At 44.8% G+C, this 21,601-nt stretch overlaps 1 long non-coding RNA gene across 1 annotated transcript; it reads right to left on the bottom strand.

Annotated features, from left to right (window-relative positions):
• Positions 1 to 480: 480 nt before the first annotated feature.
• On the bottom strand, positions 481 to 17,250 carry LOC140219004 (uncharacterized). Its single transcript, XR_011895272.1, has 3 exons — positions 17,078 to 17,250; positions 16,943 to 17,001; positions 481 to 824 (listed from the first exon to the last, which is right to left on the bottom strand). It is a non-coding gene; the product is annotated as an uncharacterized lncRNA (long non-coding RNA).
• Positions 17,251 to 21,601: the final 4,351 nt, after the last annotated feature.

Genomic DNA, 21,601 nt, shown 5'->3' with positions numbered 1-21,601 from the left:
TGCAGGTGTTGTCTATGCGCTAGACAGTTACGATGTGGTCAGCAGGCTGTGCATTTCTCTGTCAACCAATTTCTCTCTTTGCTTTTGTGATCAAGTCCGCCTGACCCTTAGCTTACTGTATACAATGAAAACAAAGCCTTTTTTTTTCATGAAATGGGCAAGCACTTGCATCTCTTGCAAAGGATCTTGTAGTAAAGTTTCTCGTTCCTGCAATCACACTGAACATGCACATCCATCATAATTTTTATGCATCTAAAACGCACCGCCAGAAAGAGTAACAAAAACCAGCTATATTTTCAGATAACACTTGTGGCTAAGAAAGCAAACCAACACCAATTATGGGTGGTCTCCATTTTTTTTTTCAACATGCAAGGAGCATTGTGCACACACCTCTCAAGCATAAATGGAGCACGTATGAGCCATGATGCCTCAATGGCTCCCATGTCTGATCACCCAAAAGAAGGCAGGCCAAACATAAAATTTGTTTTTTGGAAATTCCGTTTATTATAGCTAAAACTTTATCTTGAAAACACAAAAAGTAGTCTTCATTTCAAGACCGTGCAACCTCTGGCTGTATTTTGCAGAACATGAAAACATGAAAATATACTAAATTGAAATGGCAACAGCAAAGAAACACTGGCTTCCATCTTCTGCAATGCAGAAGAGAGTGACACTACACAGTAATCTAAAGTATGGACCCAACTTGGTCGTAGCATACATGCTCTGTGCTGATGTAACTTTAATTAGAACTGAAGTGTGGCATCCACTACTCGCCTGTGTCGTCAAAGGCCATTTCATGTTGCCACACATTCTTTATCCGCTACCTGAAATGATTACATTACACCATGAGGATGACAAAGCTCACATGCATTAGAGGAAAATTGGTTGGCTATCTTGTCTCCCATACAACTCCGCCAAATACCTGCAATTAGTGTAAGTGTGCTAGTTCCTTGCACTGTTTCCCATAACATCTTTGTTGAAGGTACTGGGTAACAATATCTCAATCACTTCACAAACTGCGGATATTATTGTTAATTTTTAAAGCGAACAGCTTTATTTGCCTCTCGACAGCACATGGCATAATTTGTTTAATGTAAAAGGTTGAAGCAATTCATCGGCATGCGCTTCACAATGTGCCTTGCAAAGATTCCTCATTAGCAAATATACTGTTTCGAGAGTTTTCATTTCAGTTTGCTGACACAATGACAAGAGACAGGAGGGAAGCTATGAAGCTGCTTGTCTCTCCACACCAAAAGCCAGCACCTATAGACTCTGCTAAAGATGTACTTCTCAAAATCTGGCTACTCCTTGACCAATCTGTGCAAAAATGTTAAATATGTGAGTCAGAAGCTATGTCAATCAGGCTGCTGCCACTCAAAGGGCAAAGCTCCTTGAAACAGCAAAGCTCAAAAAAGAAGGAAAGAAGAGCACATGTGAATGTTTCATGCTTTATCATGTAGAATAAAGGTTTCACCAACGCCAGGAATGCCACGCATCAGTGCCAGCGGGAACATCGTCTTGAGAATGGCTCCTTGGTTTGGATTACATATTTCAACTAACAATTCTGCTGTATTGATTTATAGGTTGTATTTATGAAATCAGCAGCAATTCTGCTCGTACAGTTTGAGAAATACGCCAAAATTGATGCATGGTTCTTTCACATAAGAATTTGAAGGATAAATTCTAGGAAGCATTACAAAGGCAGAAACAGTGTTCGAAGGTGTCAGAATGAGGGCCATGAAATGAGGTCCTTGACTAACCGAACAGTGCCGCTGCTGCAGACATTTTAAGCATGAAATGCTTTTAGCTCCTGTTGTCAGCCACCTTCAATGAACCAAAAGCCAGAGTCATTATCCTGTCACTCAAACCAGCTCATCCGGGCAAACAGTCAAGACTGCAATACATATGCTAGTTACTTCCCAAACATGTTACAAAAAATATTGCTTCTGAGTTCTAAATATTTGCTCACAATATCACTCAAGCTGTAACTTCTAGTACGCTGAAGTTTTATTGGTCACTTCTAATAGCGACGTTCAGAGGCAGATACAAGGCACTGTACACTTGATTGTCATTTTTTGGCACTGAGACACAGTTGCTTGTGCTCTTTTCAATGCCAGCAGTCCGCGAGGTCCACGGCGCATCTGGTGGACCGAGACGAGACTTGCAATGGGGTTCTGTCTTTGACAGGAAACTTGCTTCCATATGGACCAGTGTACAGTTGCGTGGTGGGGTGGGGTGTGCCGTTGGGAATGTATGCTACACCCATTTTAAGATTGTGGCTAGTATCATCTACAATCAATCTGCTTTGTTGGCAGCCATTTCGTGCTTACATCCACTCTCGATTACAGGAGAGCCAGTATTTTTTAGTGTCACCAGAACAGCCTGAAAATGCTCATACAAAATTCTCCAAAGAGCGCAAGCGCTTCCGAGCTTTTTTAGTCTGTACATTCCAGCTATCTGAAATGAATCCAAGAAAGTTGTGGATGTTAAGGATATGATCATAGAGCTATGGCATATTACTTCGAGGTAGATGAAGTGGTACACGAAGGTGTCTTGTGTATTCTATTTCAGTGATAACATCATAGTGAACTGTTGGATAGTGTTCAGGAGAGATGCTGCACTAGTGCAGCCAGCATCAAGTGCAATCAAAATGTGGCTTTGCTGTTGTTCAAAGCAGATATTACATTCGCCCTACAGCAGAAAGGAAACGAAGCAACACCTTCAAGAAGGCAGTCCCCAAACAGCAAAAAAAAAAAAAAGGTTGGAGGACACTTAAGCTGCGCCTTTAAGAGTGGAACACGTTAGCATTAAAAGATCCCTGGCTGCTTCTCACGCTTCCGCGCAGCTGCAACTTATGATTCTGTAATGTTTTCCTGGAAATGCTGGTGGCAAACGCTATGCACGAAGGCGAGCTTTCTGGGGTGTGCCACTCCTAAGACAGACCCGAAATGGCAGCTGGAAAAGGGGTTTGTGTTCGAGTTTCTGCACAACAGAATTATGTTTTCTCGCATATTCAAATTACAATCCAACGCTATCATGTCTCGAGGTTGTGTGCAAGTCATACTTTATGAATTTTTCACACATTCTACTTTGAGAATTTTAATTCGTTCAGTAACGCCTATATGCCACGTGGAGGGCCTGCATGAATCGGGATGCATGGTTTGGGATTAATTTTCTCATGAAAAAGGTCGCCAACACCACTGCTGGATTTTCAGCGACATGGGGCCCTGAACGCTACGGCTGTTAATATTGTGAATCAGTTCCAAGCCAACAGCACATGTGCCATGCACAAAAAAAATCAAAGTAGATGCACTTGCGCACTTCCCAAACATTTTTTTACAAGAAAGGCAGAGGAAAAACCTATGCTGCTAAGACATCAGATGAGTAATATGTAAAACATGCAATATAAAGTTTAATTGTACACCCGACAAGGACTATATGGTAACGTAGATTGGAGACGGAGTCTTGCAGAATATACGCTTCTCTTTAATGGCAGGCCAGAACAAGAGCGTGCAGCTTACGCACTTCATCGTCTTTAGTGGCACCGACCTTTCCGCGCGCGGTCCTGCGGTGCAGGAGCCCCACATCTTTGTGTCAATTGCCTCCCATGAGAAAAGCGACCGTCTCGGTCACGTCAAAAAGTTATTTCAGTGACATAAGAAATGGAGCTCCTCAGGTGCATCTCGGCATTCACGTATGCGCATAGTATGGTTTCATGCGCACTACGTGAACAACTTCAGCGGGAGGACGACGACAGAGTGAACTGGGGTCAGAACTGTAGGGGACCACTTCGTAGGTCATGTCACAGAGGCGGCGTGTAACCTTGTAAGGACCAAAATACCGGCGGATCAACTTTTTTGAGAGTCCACGGCGGCGGACAGGCATCCAGACCCACACGCAGCCGCCGGTATTGTAATGGATGTCGCGTCGACCCTAGTTGTATCGAAGGGTGTCAGGGCTATTATCAGCCAGTGGTAGCATGGCGTCAAGTGTTGACCTGACGTGGCGCCCGTATACAAGTTTGAATGGCGTAAACTGTGTAGTCTCCTGTACGGCAGTGTTATACACGAAAGTCACATAGGGTAAGATCGCGTCCCACGTCTTGTGCTCTACGTCGACATACACGGAGAACAAATCAGCCAGCGTTCTGTTCAGACGCTCCGTTAATCCATTGGTTTGAGGGTGATATGCAGTGCTCTTGTGGTGAGAGCTATGCGTCAGCTGGAGAACATCCTGCATAAGTTCCACTGTAAATGCTGTACCGCGGTCAGTGGTGAGAACAGACGGTGCACCATGTCACAGGACGATGTGGCGTACAAAGAACTTGGCCACTTCATATGAATTTGCTTGCGGAATAGCTTCAGTTTCGGCGTACCGGGTTAAGTAGTCGGTAGCGACGACTATCCATCTGTTGCGCGAAGAGGTCACTGGGAACGGTCCAAGTAGATCCATTCTATTTGTTGGAACGGTGCTTGAGGAAGGTCCACAGGATGGAGAAAGCCAGTCGGTTTAACTGGTGCTTTTTTGCGGTGCTGACAGTCGCGGCAGGTCTTCATGTACAGTTGCACAGAGGAATAAAGCCGGGGCCAGTAATACTTCTGTCGTATCCTTGCCTAAAGTCTTGGCGAATCCCAGGTGTCCCGCACATGGCTCATCATGGCAGGCTTGCAAAATGTCGTGGCGTAGTGCCGATGGTACGACAAGGAGGTACGTATTGGGGCCGCTTCCGCAGTTTTTCCTGTAAAGGACGTTGTTGTACAAGTAGTATGATGATAAGCCGCGCACGAGCGAGCGGGGTAAAACACCTTCAACTCCTTGGAGGTGTTCGATCCGCGGCAGCAGCTCAGCGTCAGCGCGCTGGTGCTCAGCCATCTTTATGGCGTCGATAACGCCGACAAATGGCAAGTCATGGTCAGGGTCCGATGAGGTCGTAGAGAGTGGTGCACGTGACAAACAGTCAGCGTCACTGTGCTTCCTGCCAGATCAGTAGACAACTGTAATATCATACTCTTGTAAGCGCAGGCTCCAATGGGCTAGTCTGCCTGAAGGATTTATTGAGGTTGGCAAGCCAGCACAGGGCGTGGTTGATCGCTGACAGTGTTAAAGGGTTTACCGTACAAGTAGGGTCAGAATTTCCCAATTGCCCACACAACCGCTAAGCATTCCTTTTCAGTAGTTGAGTAGTTTTTCTCAGCCTTGGTGAGACTGCGGCTTGCATAAGCAACGGTGCGTTCTGCACCAGCTTGCCACTGCACAAGCGCCGAGACTCACATTGGTGGCATCAGTATGGATTTCAGTGTCAGCGTCTTCGTCGAAATGAGCAAGTATCGGGGCCTCTTGCAAACGCGCAATTCATTGAAAGACTGCTGCTGCTCATCCGCCTAAATGAAAGGCGCATCGTCGCATGTAAGCCCTGTCAGAGGCTCAGCAATTCTTGAGAAGCCCTTGACGAAGCGCCCATAATATGCGCACAAACTAAGGAAGCGTTGGACAGCCTTCTTGTCTGTGGGTGGTGAAAACTCAGCGACGGCAGCTAACTTGTCGGGGTCTGATCGGACGCCTTGAGGACCAACGACATGGCGAAAAAATTTGAGCTCTTGGAACCTGAAGTACCATTTCTCAGGCTTGATGGTGAGGCCGGCAGTATGGATCGCAGTGAGGACACTCTCGAGTCGTTCGTCAAACGTGCTCGAGAACACGACGACATCGTCCAAGTATACGAGGCAGGTTTGCCATTTGAGTTCAGCAAGCACGGTATGCTGGTGGTATTAAAGGTGGCAGGTGAGGAACAGAGACCGAAGGGGAGAACTCTGAACTCATAAAGCCCATCAGGTGTCACAAATGCTGTTTTTTCACGATCCTGTTCATCAACTTCGATTTGCCAATATCCTGATTTAAGATCCAACAAAGAAAAAAACTTGGCATGTTGTAGACGATCCATTGCGTCGTCGATGTGTGGCAATGAATAAACATCACGCTTGGTGACACGGTTCAACTTTCTGTAATCTACACAGAAGCGTAGTGTGTTGTCTTTCTTTCTGACTAACACTGCAGGGGAGGCCCACGGGCTGGTGGATGGCTGGATCACGTCGTCTTGGAGCATCTCTTTCACCTGATGCTTGATCGCTTCCCTTTCCACTGGAGACCCTCTGTAAGGATGCTGACAGACAGGACGTGCAGACTCGTTCGTAATAATGTGGTGCTTTGTGATGGACGTGCGCCGCACTTTGGATGACGTTGAAAAACAGTCCACAAATTCATTCACAAGACTCAGTAGACGGTCTTTCTGATGGTCTGGCAGAGCGGCGTTAAAGTGAATCCGTTCTTTTAGGCTGGGTAACCCAGATTGCTGAGACGATGCGGTTTCCAATGTGGCAATGTCAGTAACGTTAGTGATTTCGCGAGGAAATGAGCTCAGTTCAGCCATTTCGTTCGTCGCGGTACATGCCGATACTTGTTGCTAAAGTTTGTTAGCAAAATGACTGAACATTTGTTTCGCACCCGAAGAAGCCCTCTGGCTATACAAATGTGGCGCTCAAGAAGCAGGGGCATGTTTGCCTCAGCAATTCCTTCGGCGGCGTCCTCCATGTCGCATCGGACAAGGGTAAGCACGCTACTCTTGGGTGGCAACGTGATGTGATCGTCTGTTACGCAAAGCACGATGTCACGGTCGTTGTCATTACTGTTCGCCATGGCTTGCGTAGTCGTGAAGCTGACTCTAGACTCTTGCAGGTCGATGATGGCACTGTTCGCCTCAAGGAAATCCATGCGGAGTATAAGGTCCTTTGAACATTCAGGAAGAATGACGAAGTCGCCGATATACGTGAAGCCCTGCATGTTGACTCATGCCGTGCACCGACCCATTGGAGTTATGAGATGCCCTCCTGCAGTACGAATCAGAGTTCCGGTCCATTGCGTCGAAACTTTGTTCAGCATACACGCGAGATTCTGGCTCATGACAGACGTGTTTGCACCCATGTCGATTAACGCCGTGACTTCGTGGTCATCTATGGTAACTCGTACGTCGCAGGATACTGACACGGAACTACACTGCTTTCTCTGCATCTCAATTACGTCATATCGCGGTCGTCGTAGTGGAGGATCTTCAGCGTTCGCAACGTCAGCAACCTCACCTGCGCAGGTCGCTGGACTCAGTTTTCCTGGGAGACAGGGCTGGGTGAGCGACGCCTCGTTGCTCTCGATGTGAAGAGGGGGCTGGAAGACCGGTTTTGGGCGGGTGACGGTGACCGGGGTTTAAGGAATCGTGGAGCAAACAAGGTCCTGGCCTCTGCGAGGTATGCTTCAAACTCCAGGGGGCGTTCACCATTGCACGGGCACGGTGCATTCAGTGAAAATCCAAGGAGCCCAGCTCGACGGTAAGGACACGCCCTGTAGAGGTGATCAGCTTCATCGCAATAAAAACACAAGGGCCTCCGGTCTGCGGTGCGCCATACGTCGCTCTTGTGGGGTGGTCGTGTTTCAGCCATGAATGGCGTGCGGCGAGGCCTGAAGTCGCCAGTTGCTTGTTCAACGGCGTGCACACCATGAAAGTCCGGGACGTCGCTCACATCGCGAAAAATACGAACTCCACGTTGCTTCCGCATACGACATGCAAGGTTGTGGCTGCCGTACCTCGTGCTGTGGTGTCTCGCTTCACTCTGGGATTTCGACTGACTGCCTGATTTCCTCCCGGACGACCTCAGCCAGATCGAGCCGCTGTACCGATGCTGGAGCCACCTGAAGATTTTGAAGCTACTCTCGAACGATAAACCTAATGAGCTCCCGCAAGGCGTCGGTATTGTCCAGGGGTATAGCGAGAGAGTCACGCGATAGGGTCGACACGTCGCGGTTCTGCCTTGTTCGCTGCTGCAGTGCCTTTTCCATTGATACGGCTTCCGCGAGAAACTCTGTAACAGTCTTTGGTGGGTTGCATATTAGGGCACCGAATAACTCTTGCTTGACACTGCGCATCAAGTTCCTGAGCTTCTTTTCTTCCGGCATGGATAGATCCGCGCGTCGGAAAAGTCGGCATATATCTTCGAAAACATTGCGACGCTTTCATTCGGCCTCTGTACTCTCGCCTGAATTGCAGATTCAGCTCGCTCCTTGTGATCGAAGCTGGCGTATGTGCCGATTAGCTGTTGTCAGAATTCGTCCCATGTCGATAGGGCCCCGCCTCACGATTCTCAAACCATGTCCACACATAGTCCTTGAGGGCAAAGTAGCCGTTCCGTAGCTTGTGCTCTGGAGTCCAGCCGTTGAATTCTGCAACACGCTCAAAGTGATCGAGCCAGTCCTCTACATCCTCAAAGGTGTCCCCATGGAAGGACGTGGGGATTCGTGGCTGGTTGAGGACGACCTCGGTCGGCGCGGTCGAGGAAGATGGAACCGATGTATTCGTCCTTCTTACTTGACTGCGTAGAGGCTCATGCTCAGGCGGCAGTCCTTGAAGTTGGCAGCTTGTCCGTACTTGCACAGTAGTCAGCTTGACCGGACTTCGTACTGGGTTTGTAGACGGTGTTCGATCTGGGAGTGGTAGCACGTACCCCGCACCTCCACCAGAAAAATGTAACGCAGATTAGAGACGGAGTCTTGCAAAATATACGCTTCTCTTTAATAGGGGGCCAGAACAAGAGCGTGCAGCTTACGCACTTCGTGTTTCATAGCGCCGACCTTTGCGCGCGCCGTTCTGCGGTGCGGGAGCCCCACATCTTTGTGTCAATATGCACCAATTGCACGCAGAATTGACGTCAACTCAGGGTGAAGGTCGCTTTCCAAGTTCTACCTGGTGTTGTCTACAGGCAACAAACGCACTGCTGAAGAAGCTTACACAAACATTTTTCATTTTCCTTCACTGTCTTTAGTCTCTGTGTATTTTCTACATTTCCACCAAACCTAAATGTTTTCCCTGGGGTTTTTCATGTTTCATCCCTAACAGTTAATGCTCATTACAGTGTTGAAGATGTTTGCATGCTTTTTTCTTCTATGCACCACACTTAAAGAAGAGCCATCCTGTCAGCCACCTAGGTCTACTCCTTTTGCTCAACTACATTTTGGAGCCCAATGACGAGAAAGACTTCTCTAGCATACCTGAAGGTGATGAAGTAGAACAGGATTAGCGGCTGCGTGAGATATTTGAAGACATAATGATTTTTTTTCCAGACAAGATTTGACACATGAGTTCCAAATTTATTAGCTTTCTTTTACCATTTTTTACAAGGCTATTGAGCAAAACCATCTTCATCTTCAATTACTGACTGAATTAATCTTTCATAGAAGCAACATTCTTGTATCATATAGCGTGTGTTGATGTTGGGCAGTGTTTTCGCAATAACAGCCTTTAGAGAGTTTTTATCTATGTGTAGCTGTTCGTCAGTATCCTTCCCAGTAACACCTGCCATACATAGTGGCATGCAGATTGAAGTGTTCGGAACTAGGAATGCTACATTGAGGTTGATGTGGCTTCAGAAATTTACCACCAGAAACTCGTGAGCCATGCAGGGGTTGTGGAAGCAAATAAATTACATAGGGTGGTGCCTAATGACATCGTGCCCAAAAAGCTTTACTATGTCACCTAGGGCTGCTTGGCTAAGGCCATAATCGGCTTTTGAGGGTTCTCTCGTATCACCCCCTACCTCCCGGAGGAACTCAACCACTTGAATGGCACCTTGCCACGGGCATCAGTTATTTCTTTTTGTCAGAGATGATTATTAGACACGATTTCTTGTATCAACCTGAAAACAATGTGGTTCGTGACATTTCAAGAAGGTGGTGATCTCCAAGTTACTGTGGTCACTGTGTAAGGCGACTAGCACAACATCAAGTTCCATCTCGTGCATCAGGCAGAATGCTGCTATTTCCAAATAAATTTGCTAAATAGGTCACAGAGGTGATTGTGAAGGTGAAGTCGAGCGCTTACAGATTGAGAATGTTAATGGTTAAGGAGATTCAAAGCCGCATCCTCAAATACTTTGCGCAGCTTGCATGACAATGTTGAAACTCAAGCCTGCGTCCTTTGGACTAATATTTCACTGTTTTGTATGGCTACTTTTATAGAAGACAAAAGCCAAACTTCTCCAGGTTTAAGATTGGTTTTACGACAGCTATGACAGAGCCAACTCCTTGGTGCACGCTTATGGTAGTGGTGACGAAGCCATCAGGAGCACTCTACACTTTTATGGATTATACAAAAACTGAACAAGCAAGTTCTATGAGCATCATATCCAATTCCTGCAGTAGAGCATACCCTTCAGATACTACGAGTCACAGCTTGGTGTATGAAAAATTGATGCCCAAATTCAGGGTTTTGGCAAATCCCTGAGAAATGACGGAAAGTTCTTGACCACCTTTACAGCACCATTCCATTGGTTTCACTTTAACTGCTCATGCGATTTGGTATCTGGCGTGCCCCAGATCAAATACAATGGTATATGAATGATATTCATCCAGAACTTACATGTGTTGCTTGTCATATGGTCGAGGTTATCAGTTGATGCTCAACTAAACAGCAACACAACAAACTCTGCAGTACATTTGAGGGCACCCACTGTGCAAGAGCTGCCATCAACAAAGAGAAATGTAAGTTTTGCATCACAATAATATCCTACTTGGGGCATATCATGAACGAAAACAAGCTCAAAGCTGTCACAGACATGCCAAGACCATCCTCCAGAACTACAGCTGCTAATGGGCATGACCACCTATCTAGGTTTATTCGCTCCTAACATGACAAACACTACACCCATTGCCCAGCATGCTGTTTTCAAAGCATGGTTTATCTGGAACCCACACAGGTTCAAGAATTCTCAAAATGGAAAGAAATACTTTCTTCAGATCCAGTGCTTGGCTGGCGCTCCTCAAGATGAGAAACCAGCTGCTAATCACAGCTGATGCTTTGTGCTGTGGTCTAGTTGCAGTGCTCAGCCAAAAGCAAGACGATGGGCAACATGTTACTAGATACGCCTCAAGATATTTTGCAGAGACAGAATGCCTGGCTATGCCTAGATATAGAAAGAAGTGCTTTCTTTCTTGCAAGCTTGAGATAAATTCTATAAATGGGGCAACAATCTGTTTTCCAAATCATAAAATGCACACATGATTGATGCATTATGAGGCATAATGTACATCTTAGGCAAAAACTTTCCCGCAGCTGATACACTGTCAAGTTCTCATGTGAAGGAGAATAACAGGCACCAGAAGGGCCTACCAGGATTGAAGGCTATGCATGCTGCCTCTCCCCACCTTCTTTACAAGAACTGAAGAAAGAACAAGTACTAGATTAATGCTGCTGCCAACTTCGCATCTTCACTTGAAAGAGCTGGCCAAGGTGTTGCAAAGTCTGAAAGAATTCTGGCTTCACAAGGACGATGTTGATATTGTTGCATGTTGATATATGTTGATATTGTGGCAACAAAACCATCGCGCCCAAGAAGCTACAGGAGCTTACCCACCCAGCACTTCTCACTTGAAGGCCACTTTGGAATCAATAAATGCCTAGCAAGACGACAAAGTACTGCATCATAAGTACATACAAACAGCAAATGTCTTCAAGTCATGTCATGCATGCTAGCACCACAGGGCTAAGAGAAGGGTGACACTCCTGCAACTGGGATTCTGAGAAAAGCTGTTACAGAAGTTCACCATGGACATATTTTCTATTGGAGGGGTGCGGTGGCTCATCATAACAAAATACTAGTAAGGGTATCCTGAGCTAGTACTGGCTAGTTTGACAGGACCTGTGGTTGTGACTCAATGCCTCATTGTTTTCACAAGGCGTGCAATAGTGTAGTGGCCGTGAACCACAACAAACTGTAGCTTGGAAAAGGGCGCAGCTCGCTGTTCGCAGAATTCATAAGAATTCCAACAAATGGCATGCAGTCCACACTACCGACACCGCAGTGATCTCACAGAAGCCACTGTAAACTTATCCAAGAACTCCCTTGAGATGTCAGGTGATGCCTACAAGACACGATTATAGACTGAGCCTTCTGAAATATAGCTCCTCGTTAGTGCAAATGCTTACGAGCCGAAGGCTTAGGACTACACTTCTAGCTACTGCAGACAGCTTCTTTCCACAACTCCCGGACCGGAGGAAAATGAAAGTGCATGAGCAAAAGTGCTGGCAGAAACAGAAAACTTACTCTGATGTTGGGCATGGCATGCAAGATCTACCCAATTTGTATCCAGACATTAATGTCCGAGTAGTTGACCTGGAAAATGCAGGCACACTTCAGCAGCCAGGAGATAAGCCCAGGTCATAGTGGATAGAGACGGACAAAAGGACCATTCATCTCAAACAGGACACAACCAGTGCCACTGCCTCTGGCTACATAATCAAGGGTTCGACGAAAGTTCGTCTGATCAGGCATGCAAACGGGAAAAAAAAAAGAAAATGTGATCTAAGAAATAATAGTCACACGACTATTATTTGCCAAACATGCGCAGGAACATAGTCACAAGATTGACTGGGACAATGCCACTGTTGTTGCCAAAGAAAAGAACATGTCATCCCGGCGGCTGCTAGAATCGCTAATCATTCAATCAACGCCAGCTACGATGAACCAGACACCAGGGACTATGCCTGCCATTTACGCATGTTTGTTACGTCACGTGCTGGCTACATAAGTGACGACGATTTCCTGTCCAACTCAGTGAACAAGGAGCCCGTATACAGTTCCAAAACGTCGGGTTATACATCAGACTTGGTCAGTGACCGTGAACCCCCCTTCACGTCTCTGGCTAAGGGAGAACACAAGCAGCCACAAGACTGTACCAAAGAGGTTCCGTTTAGTAGAGATCCTGGGCATCAACACCATAGAAGTGGACAATGCATAACAACAACTAAGCAGTAAGCAACATGACCCTTTTTATACAGGGAAAGATGTGCTACAAAGATGCTCGTACTACTGTAAGGCTAATGTGCATGCTTGTAGAAAATGATCACAATAAAAAACTCACCTCTTGCCTTGTGCTCAATGTTGAGGCTACTATTCTGAATCACAATTACTTTATCCCACCTAGCTAACAGTTTGCCAAATCTCAAAGAGGTTTTAATAAGAATCTTGTCTCGACTACCCGAAACGCCAGTCTGTGTAGTAGTGTTACACAGTGTTGCGTTCAAATCTGCCATAATCATGAATCCGAATGAACTTGCCCACATTTCAGTTATTCTGCAAAAGTATTTGGCATCACTCCGTTGCTTCTATACGCACTGAGGCAATCACAGCTGTGAAACACATTTAGGTCGTACTGAAGATGTTTTCGGATTCCTGATTAATAAGAATACAGCTGGTAACGTAGAGGACTTCTATAGCATAAACGGGAGGGTGGGAGGTCTCGTTGCGACACTTAATAAGAGGTACAAATTGAAGGTCGTACAGGTCTACGCCCCTACATCCAGTCATGATGACCAGGAAGTCGAAAGCTTCTATGAAGACATGGAATCGGCGATGGGTAAAGTCAAAACAAAATACACTATACTGATAGGCGACTTCAATGCCAAGGTAGGCAAGAAGCAGGCTGGAGACAAGTCAGTGGGGGAATATGGCATAGACACTAAAAATAGCAGGGGAGAGTTACTAGTAGACTTTGCAGAACAGAATAATATGCGGATAATTAATACCTTCTTCTGCAAGCGGGACAGCCGAAAGTGCACGTGGAGAAGCCAGAATGATGAGACTAGAAATGAAATAGACTTTATACTCTGCGCAAACCCTGGCATCATACAAGATGTGGCCGTGCTCGGCAAGGTGCGCTGCAGTGACCATAGGATGGTAAAAACTCGAATTAGCCTAGACTTGAGGAGGAAATGGAAGAAGCTGGTACATAAGAAGCCGATCAATGAGTTAGCGATAAGAGGGAAAATCGAGGAATTCCGGATCAAGCTACAGAACAGGCATTCGGCTTTGACTCAGGAAGAGGGCCTTAGTGTTGAAGCAATGAACGACAATCTTGTGGGCATCATTAAAAAGTGTGCAATAGAAGTTGGTGGTAACTCCGTTAGACAGGATACCAGTAAGCTATCGCAGGAGACGAAAGATCTGATCAAGAAACGCCAATGTATGAAAGCCTCTAACCCTACAGCTAGAATAGAACTGGCAGAACTTTCGAAGTTAATCAACAAGCGTAAGACAGCTGACATAAGGAAGTATAATATGGATAGGATTGAACATGCTCTCAGGAATGGAGGAAGCCTAAAAGCAGTGAAGAAACTAGGAACAGGCAAGAATCAGATGTATGCGTTAAGAGACAAAGCCAGTAATATCATTACTAATATGGATGAGATAGTTCAAGTGGCAGAGGAGTTCTATAGAGATTTATACAGTACTAGTGGCACCCACAACAATAATGGAAGAGAGAATAGTCTAGAGAAATTTGAAATCCCACAAGTAACGCCGGAAGAAGTAATGCCTTGGGAGCTATGCAAAGGGGGAAGGCAGCTGGGGTGGATTACGTAACAGCAGATTTGTTGAAGGATGGTGGGCAGATTGTTCTAGAAAAACTGGCCACCCTGTATACGCAACGCCTCATGACCTCGAGCGTACCGGAATCTTGGAACGCTAACATAATCCTAACCCATAAGAAATGGGACGCCAAAGACTTTAAAAATTCTAGACCGACAAGCTTACTGTCCGTTGCCTACAAAGTATTTACTAAGGTAATCGCAAATAGAATCTGGAACACCTTAGACTTCTGTCAACCAAAGGACCAGGCAGGATTCCGTAAAGGGTACTCAACAATAGACCACATTCACACTATCAATCAGGTGATAGAGAAATGTGCGGAATATAACCAACCATTATATATAGCTTTCACTGATTATGAGAAAGCGTTTGATTCAATCGAAACCTCAGCAGTCATGGAGGCATAACGGAATCAGGGTGTACACGAGCCGTATGTAAAAATACTGAAAGATATAATGCTTCACATCAACCATGGTCCTCCATAAAGAAAGCAACAAAATCCCAGTAAAGAAAGGATTCAGGCAGGGAGATATGATCGCTCCAATGCTATTCACAGCGTGCTTACAGGAGGTATACAAAGACCTGGATTGGGAAGAATCGGGGATAAGAGTTAATGGAGAATACTTTAGTAACTTGCGATTCGCTGATGATATTGCCTTGCTTAGTAGCTCAGGGGACCAATTGCAATGCATGCTCACTGATATGGAGAGGCAAAGCAGAAGGGTGGGTCTAAAAATTAATCTGCAGAAAACTGTTTAACAGTCTCGGTAGAGAACAGCAGTTTACGATAGGTTGCGAGGTACTGGAAGTGGTAAGGGAATACATCTACTTAGGGCAGGTAGTGATCGCGGATCCGGATCATGAGACTGAAATAATCAGAAGAATAAGAATGGGCTGGGGTGCGTTTGGCAGACATTCTCAGATCATGAACAGCAGTTTGTCATTATCCCTCAAGAGAAAAGTGTATAACAGCTGTGTCTTACCAGTACTGACGTAGGGGGCAGAAACCTGGAGGCTTACGAAAAGGGTTCTACTTAAATTGAGGACGACGCAACGAGCTATGGAAAGAAGAATGATGGGTATAATGTTAAGGGATAAGAAAAGAGCAGATTGGGTGAGGGAACAAATGCGAGTTAATGACATCTTAGTTGAAATCAAGAAAAAGAAATGGGCATGGGCAGGACATGTAATGAAAAGGGAAGATAACCGATGGTCATCAAGGGTTACGGACTGGATTCCAAGGGAAGGGAAGCGTAGCAGGGGGCGGCAGAAAGTTAGGTGGGCGGATGAGATTAAGAAGTTTGCAGGGAAGGCATGGCCACAATTAGTACATGACCGGGGTTGTTGGAGAAGTATGGGAGAGGCCTTTGTCCTGCAGTGGGCGTAACCAGGCTGATGATGATGATGAAGATGTCAAAGGCCATGTAACATATGTGCTGAAAGGTGCAATGACAACTTACGACATTGACAGATGCCATTCAAATGAGCGTTGCTGTGCCAGTCGAAATTGCTGCTTTGACATTGGCTAAACTTGAGACAGAATAGCATGAGGCAAAGTGAAAAGAGAACAAAGGTGCATTTTTGGAGCTACATCGCATCATTGCTCCAATGCCCAAGCATTTGATAATTCATTCATACAATGCGACGGCCTACGCAAAGCCACGTTTGGATGAACCAATGTCTGCTTTCAAACAACACAAAATTCCACTTTTTCACGCACTAACCAAGAACTGGCAGGTTTGAGGATTTACGAGTGTCAAGAAATATTGAATCTGTCATTCATATGTGTACACTTTGTCGCATTATCTTCGTATTATCAAGTGTATGCTTGAAAGCGCAGACACTAGTGCTGGCTTGCTAGCTAAACGCACTTTCAAGTGGCAGCTGGTGATAGAAATCTTCGAGCATTTGTCTCTAAAAACGTTCGCGTAGATTTCGCTGTATGCTCATGCGCTTTCACTGCAACGCACTGCGTGACCTCTGCCTGTCAGGCCAAGCAGAAGAGCGCCAAGGGACGAAAATTGTTCATTTGGCACTGTAAATACGTATGTCTCTATTATAGTGTGCCTGTATATATACTTCGGCGACGGCAATGATGCCAGCGCTTGGAACAGTCGGCCAATTTAAAGAGCGTGTCACAGCGTTCGCTCTCCATGTGTAAAATCTAACACAGCGAGTCTCTTTTTGCATGCGGAAGCAGCCTTCTGGATCTAAAAACACTGATATCGCGCGCGCAACAGAACAAAGGGGCGGTAGTGCGCATAAGGTTAAAATCGTAGTCCGCAAGATATGGGCTATAAATAACGGCTCAAACACGTTACAGATGGGTGTCAATTTAAGGCGTGCAGAGCATTTAAAGCGTACTTTTAGCGAGGACTTCAGGCGGCGTGAAAAATGATGCCTATTCATGCATAAATAACAAAAAAAAAAAATATGTGCGCCCCAGATGAGTTGAAAGTGGTCGCAAACAGCTACCTTACCTGTCTATGTGAATGACAGGTGCAGCCTCTGAGCTTCTATACGATCTCTATTCGGCATTCTATTGGGTACAAGAAAGAGATATTACGCGGAAGGATAAGGAACAGCTTGGGATAACCAAGAAAGCTTAGATGTACCATCGAAGCTCCCATGTTACGCTCACGTCCACGCTCACATCCAATTGACAGGAAGCCGCCATGACACATTTTGACTACCGGAAACAGATGACGCTTAGAGCCCTAGAATGTTAGAGTTACTTTAAAGAATGTTGAAACAGTTTTTCGTTTGAAACATTTTGCGTATTGCTTATTTTAATTGCCAGTTTTCGTTCCCTGTCCAAAAAATTGCCAACAAAAAGTACGATTTACAAACGGTTTATTATCACGAATGGCAGCGAAAACCGAAACCAGAGACAGGAAGCCGCTATGACACATTTTGACTACCGGAAACAGATGACGCTTAGAGCCCTAGAATGTTAGAGTTACTTTAAAGAATGTTGAAACAGTTTTTCGTTTAAAACATTTTACGTATTGCTTATTTTAATTGCCAGTTTTTGTTTTCGTTCCCTGTCCAAAGAATTGCCAACAAAAAGTACGATTTACAAACGGTTTATTATCACGAATGGCAGCGAAAACCGAAACCGAAACCAGGGCGACGCACTCGTTGTGGGTACAGTTTTATTAACCTCGATCATTGCCTCGATGATAGTGCAACGAAGCCAGAACATATGTGTACAAGGGAGATGGGTGCTACATTCATAAGAACAATATCTCGACATTGGACAATGCTGCATAACATAAGCTTGCAGCTGTAGTTTTCACACATTTTTTACACATGGTACGCTTCGGTTCTTTTCGGATTTACTCTCGGACACATTTTAAACTAAACCACTACGCACATGCCAACATTTCATCACAAATTCTTTAATGCGGCATTTAGTTCATCGAGTACACCGACAAAACTTGCGCGGAAATGCTTTCGAGCACCTGTCTCAGCAATCCCCGCCGCACTCCGCTTCCCCCCCCCCCCTTTCTTTTTCTATACCATCGCTAATTAATGCACATGTGTTAACCTGCGCATACGAATCACTCGTGGTGTGTCCCTTATTCACTCCGAATTAAAAGTCGGTGCTGTAAACTTACGTACGTACAGTCCTATACACTGCGGCTGGTCGCGTCGCAATCCCGTGTTTCTCTAGTTTTAACGCCCGCGCAATACGTGTGTAGTATTCAACAATCGGTTTGCTCTGGCGCAGTTAGAAGACGATCGTCGTCGTGCTCTTTGCGCATAACAAACGCGTCACACACACGCACACACACAACTCGATTGTGCGCAACACGCGCTGTTCCACCTTGTATCGCATCGTTCGTGGTCGTGCTGTTTGCGCGAACAAACGCGTCACACACGCAACTCGATTGCTCTGCACACACCAAACGCCAAAACGCGATGTTCCACCTTCGTTCGTGGTCGTGCTATTTTGCGCATACACCTTCGTCACACACGCAACTAAACTGCTCTTTGCACACCAGCGCGCGTCACATACACACAACTTCGATTGCCGTAAAACGCGCTGTTCCACCTTGTATCGCTTCGTTCGTGGTCGTGTTGCTCGCGTGCAAGCGCAATGAACCGCCCACCCTGTAGCTCCAGCGGGTTAAACCCTGCGCTATGGTATATTTCTATGGGCCCCACGCGCGCGCGCATAGGGGCTAGGGCGTTTCAGGAGCTAGGCGCGTTTTTTACACGACAACTGGGGACCTATGCTCCCCTAGGGCGAAAAGTTACCTAGATATATAGTTCCCGTTGGTGCCGCGGGGGCGGCGCTGCAGTCGACCGGCTGCACAGGCGAGCGAATGTAAATGCGCGGCCCGGCACCATCCGAGTGCCGGCACCGTGCCAGTACGCACACAAGCTTGCCTTCCTGGCCGGCCAGTCGTTGCATGCTGAGCACAGCCCTCGCCTGGCATCCACCCTGTTCTACCTGTAACGGGCTCCGACCGCTCCCCGAGACGGGGTCGTGTCGAGATGGATGGACGGACTCACAGTGTGCAGCTTCAACCTTGTGTCTTGCTATGCATCTGTCTGGATAATCTGCTATTTTAGGATAATCTGTCATTTTACAGAAGCATTCTTTGCGTTTATTCACGTATATCCAGTACAGACATTTCATTAAATAGCTTACTTATTGTCTGGATCATTTCTTTCTCAAATGAAAGCACTCTCTCTGTGAACATTGTTTCCATACTCATATTTAAAATAATGAAAAATTTAATACTACTATTTAATTCTGCGTGTCTAGAACAAACCCTATATTAAATCGGCTGTGTATCGTTTCGATGATTGCTCCCTCAACTAAAACCACTCTTTGTAAATGCAGGCCTAGTTCGCTTCTCATTTTCATAAGGGCTGTTCAAATTGGATGACCTTACTTTATTTTTTATTAAAGCAAGCATTCCATTTTGTTATTTTTTCTTGTTGTGCACAGGATTTACTATAATTGAGCTAAGTTATTGTTAGATGCTTAAACGAAACAGGCATTTCGATAGGTGTGTCCATGGTTTTTTTTTACTTTAAACATTCTTTTCATTGCACTCTGTTCCATGTTCAGTACAAATTTCATTTCTAAGCTGCTTAGTTCTTACCAGATTTAATAAATACTATCTTCATCTTGTTCATGTAGTGGGTTCATTTTTTTGTTTAAAGCAGTTAAAAACTATTTGTCTTTCCAAATTTACAAAAACATTTTGCATGATTGCATTAAATAGAATGTGTATGCATTGTTCTGCTCTTGTTTCAGGTATTTTTAAGTAAACGCTTTTCTTAAGGTCGAGATCAAATTATTTAAGTGCTAGGGTACTTTCGTTACACGTGTGAATCATGTATGAAAGCTTTGAGTACCATCTATGTAAGAGTAAAGTCACTGTGGGGACCATGCCAACTGTCCATCTATCTTTCCAGGATTTTTGCAATATTTTGTGCATATTCATTCCATTGTTTCTTTTTTGTTTTATTTTGAGGGGGGGGGGTGTTTATCATGTCTGGTATAAAAGTTGCTGTTTTTTAAGGGAAAAAGTGAAGTCTCTTAATGCAGTCATTTTTGGCAGCATCAAGTTTTGAGAGAGGCCGTTATGTTGCTACATGAAAAATATTTCGTCAGGTTACTGTGTGGTGGTATTTTATTGTGTAGTCCAGTTATAAGGTTATTATTCTAATTATTTGCTTTCATAGTGATATAGTCTTTATGAATGTCTTGTTTTGGCACATTTATTCTTTTTCTCACATGTACCTGTCCTAAACAAGCAAAATAAAAAAGAGAGAAGTGTAACAAATGGACAACACACTAAGACGATGTCAAAAAAAGGGGAAAAGAATGTCCAGGCAGAATGATGTCAATATATATATATATATATATATATATATATATATATATATATATATTGACATCATTATATATATGTATATATATATATATATATATATGTATATCCTATAATCCGGGAATAAACTAAATATAACGAAGGGTTATTTCATCATGTTTACCTGTTCAAGTAAATTAAAGAAAAAAAACAAAAGAAAATTTTTTTTTTTCTGATTCATATGCACACACAGTAGAAGGGTTCATGATATGTTTTTTGTAAATGTGATGTTTGTCAGTTGTTTTGCTCTGGTTTGCTGTGATATTTAAAAATTACATGAATAAAATAGTTTGTATTTAGTTCTGGCTTCACGTACTATAAGCCTATCTCTGTATATCATTGCAAGGGTCTCCCCCACAAATTTTCTGATTTTCTCCCATTTGCATTGTTCTGCTTTGTGTAGTCAACGAAGCATGTATTTGAACATTCGACCAGTGGATTTTGTTTTGGCACATGGGCTTTTGTGTGCTGCCCGAGTGGGCAGCAGTACGCCTGAGCAAGTGCTGCTTGATGCCAGCAACATTGAAAAAGAAGTGTTTCGATCATAGTTTCCTACAAAAAAATTTACTAGGATTTCTCATGCTGCTGTACATCGCTGACCTTGGGAATGATGGTTAGTACTATACATGGAATTGTCTCGAACTTCATGCTTGTGGCTTGAGACATCCTTGTGGCTTAATTTAGCAAACTGTATTTTCCTTTGTTAGCCCAAATTTTCGAAGCACTCCTATTTTTCTTAATGTAGAAGGCAATAACACTCTGCAAACATGCATCACCAATGTTGCATTTATAATGCAGTATTTTGTTGAGAATGATCACTTAGCAAAGCTTCAAAGTGAGAAGGGCAGGTTTAAGTTTAAGCAAATGTACAAACCACGGCTGAAGCACAATGCTTGCAGCACCTGTAGACACTAGCAGCAAAGTTCCCCGTAGTAGTGAATATTGTAGGAAACGCTACGATTGCAGTGTTAGCTAGCACACGGCAACTAATGAGGAGTTCTGACATGTCAAAGCCATAGAAACTGAACCACACGTTTCTGGCATGTAAACAGTACTAGCGAATCCCGAGTGAAAGAGGAATGCAAAGGATACTTTGCTAACGAAGTTTTTCTAAATGCCAGCCCACCGCCATCGGCAGTATCGTGGTGTGACAAATGGAGAAAGAAAAGAATTGGAAGAAAGCATTGGTGCAACATGATTGAAGCCAAATGTCGTGGACGAATGCGCGGTAGGTTTCAGTGCTCC

Source organism: Dermacentor andersoni, chromosome 6 (assembly GCF_023375885.2).
Source record: "Dermacentor andersoni chromosome 6, qqDerAnde1_hic_scaffold, whole genome shotgun sequence".
Lineage (NCBI taxonomy): Eukaryota > Metazoa > Arthropoda > Arachnida > Ixodida > Ixodidae > Dermacentor > Dermacentor andersoni.
This window is presented reverse-complemented; position numbering and strand designations above follow the sequence as displayed.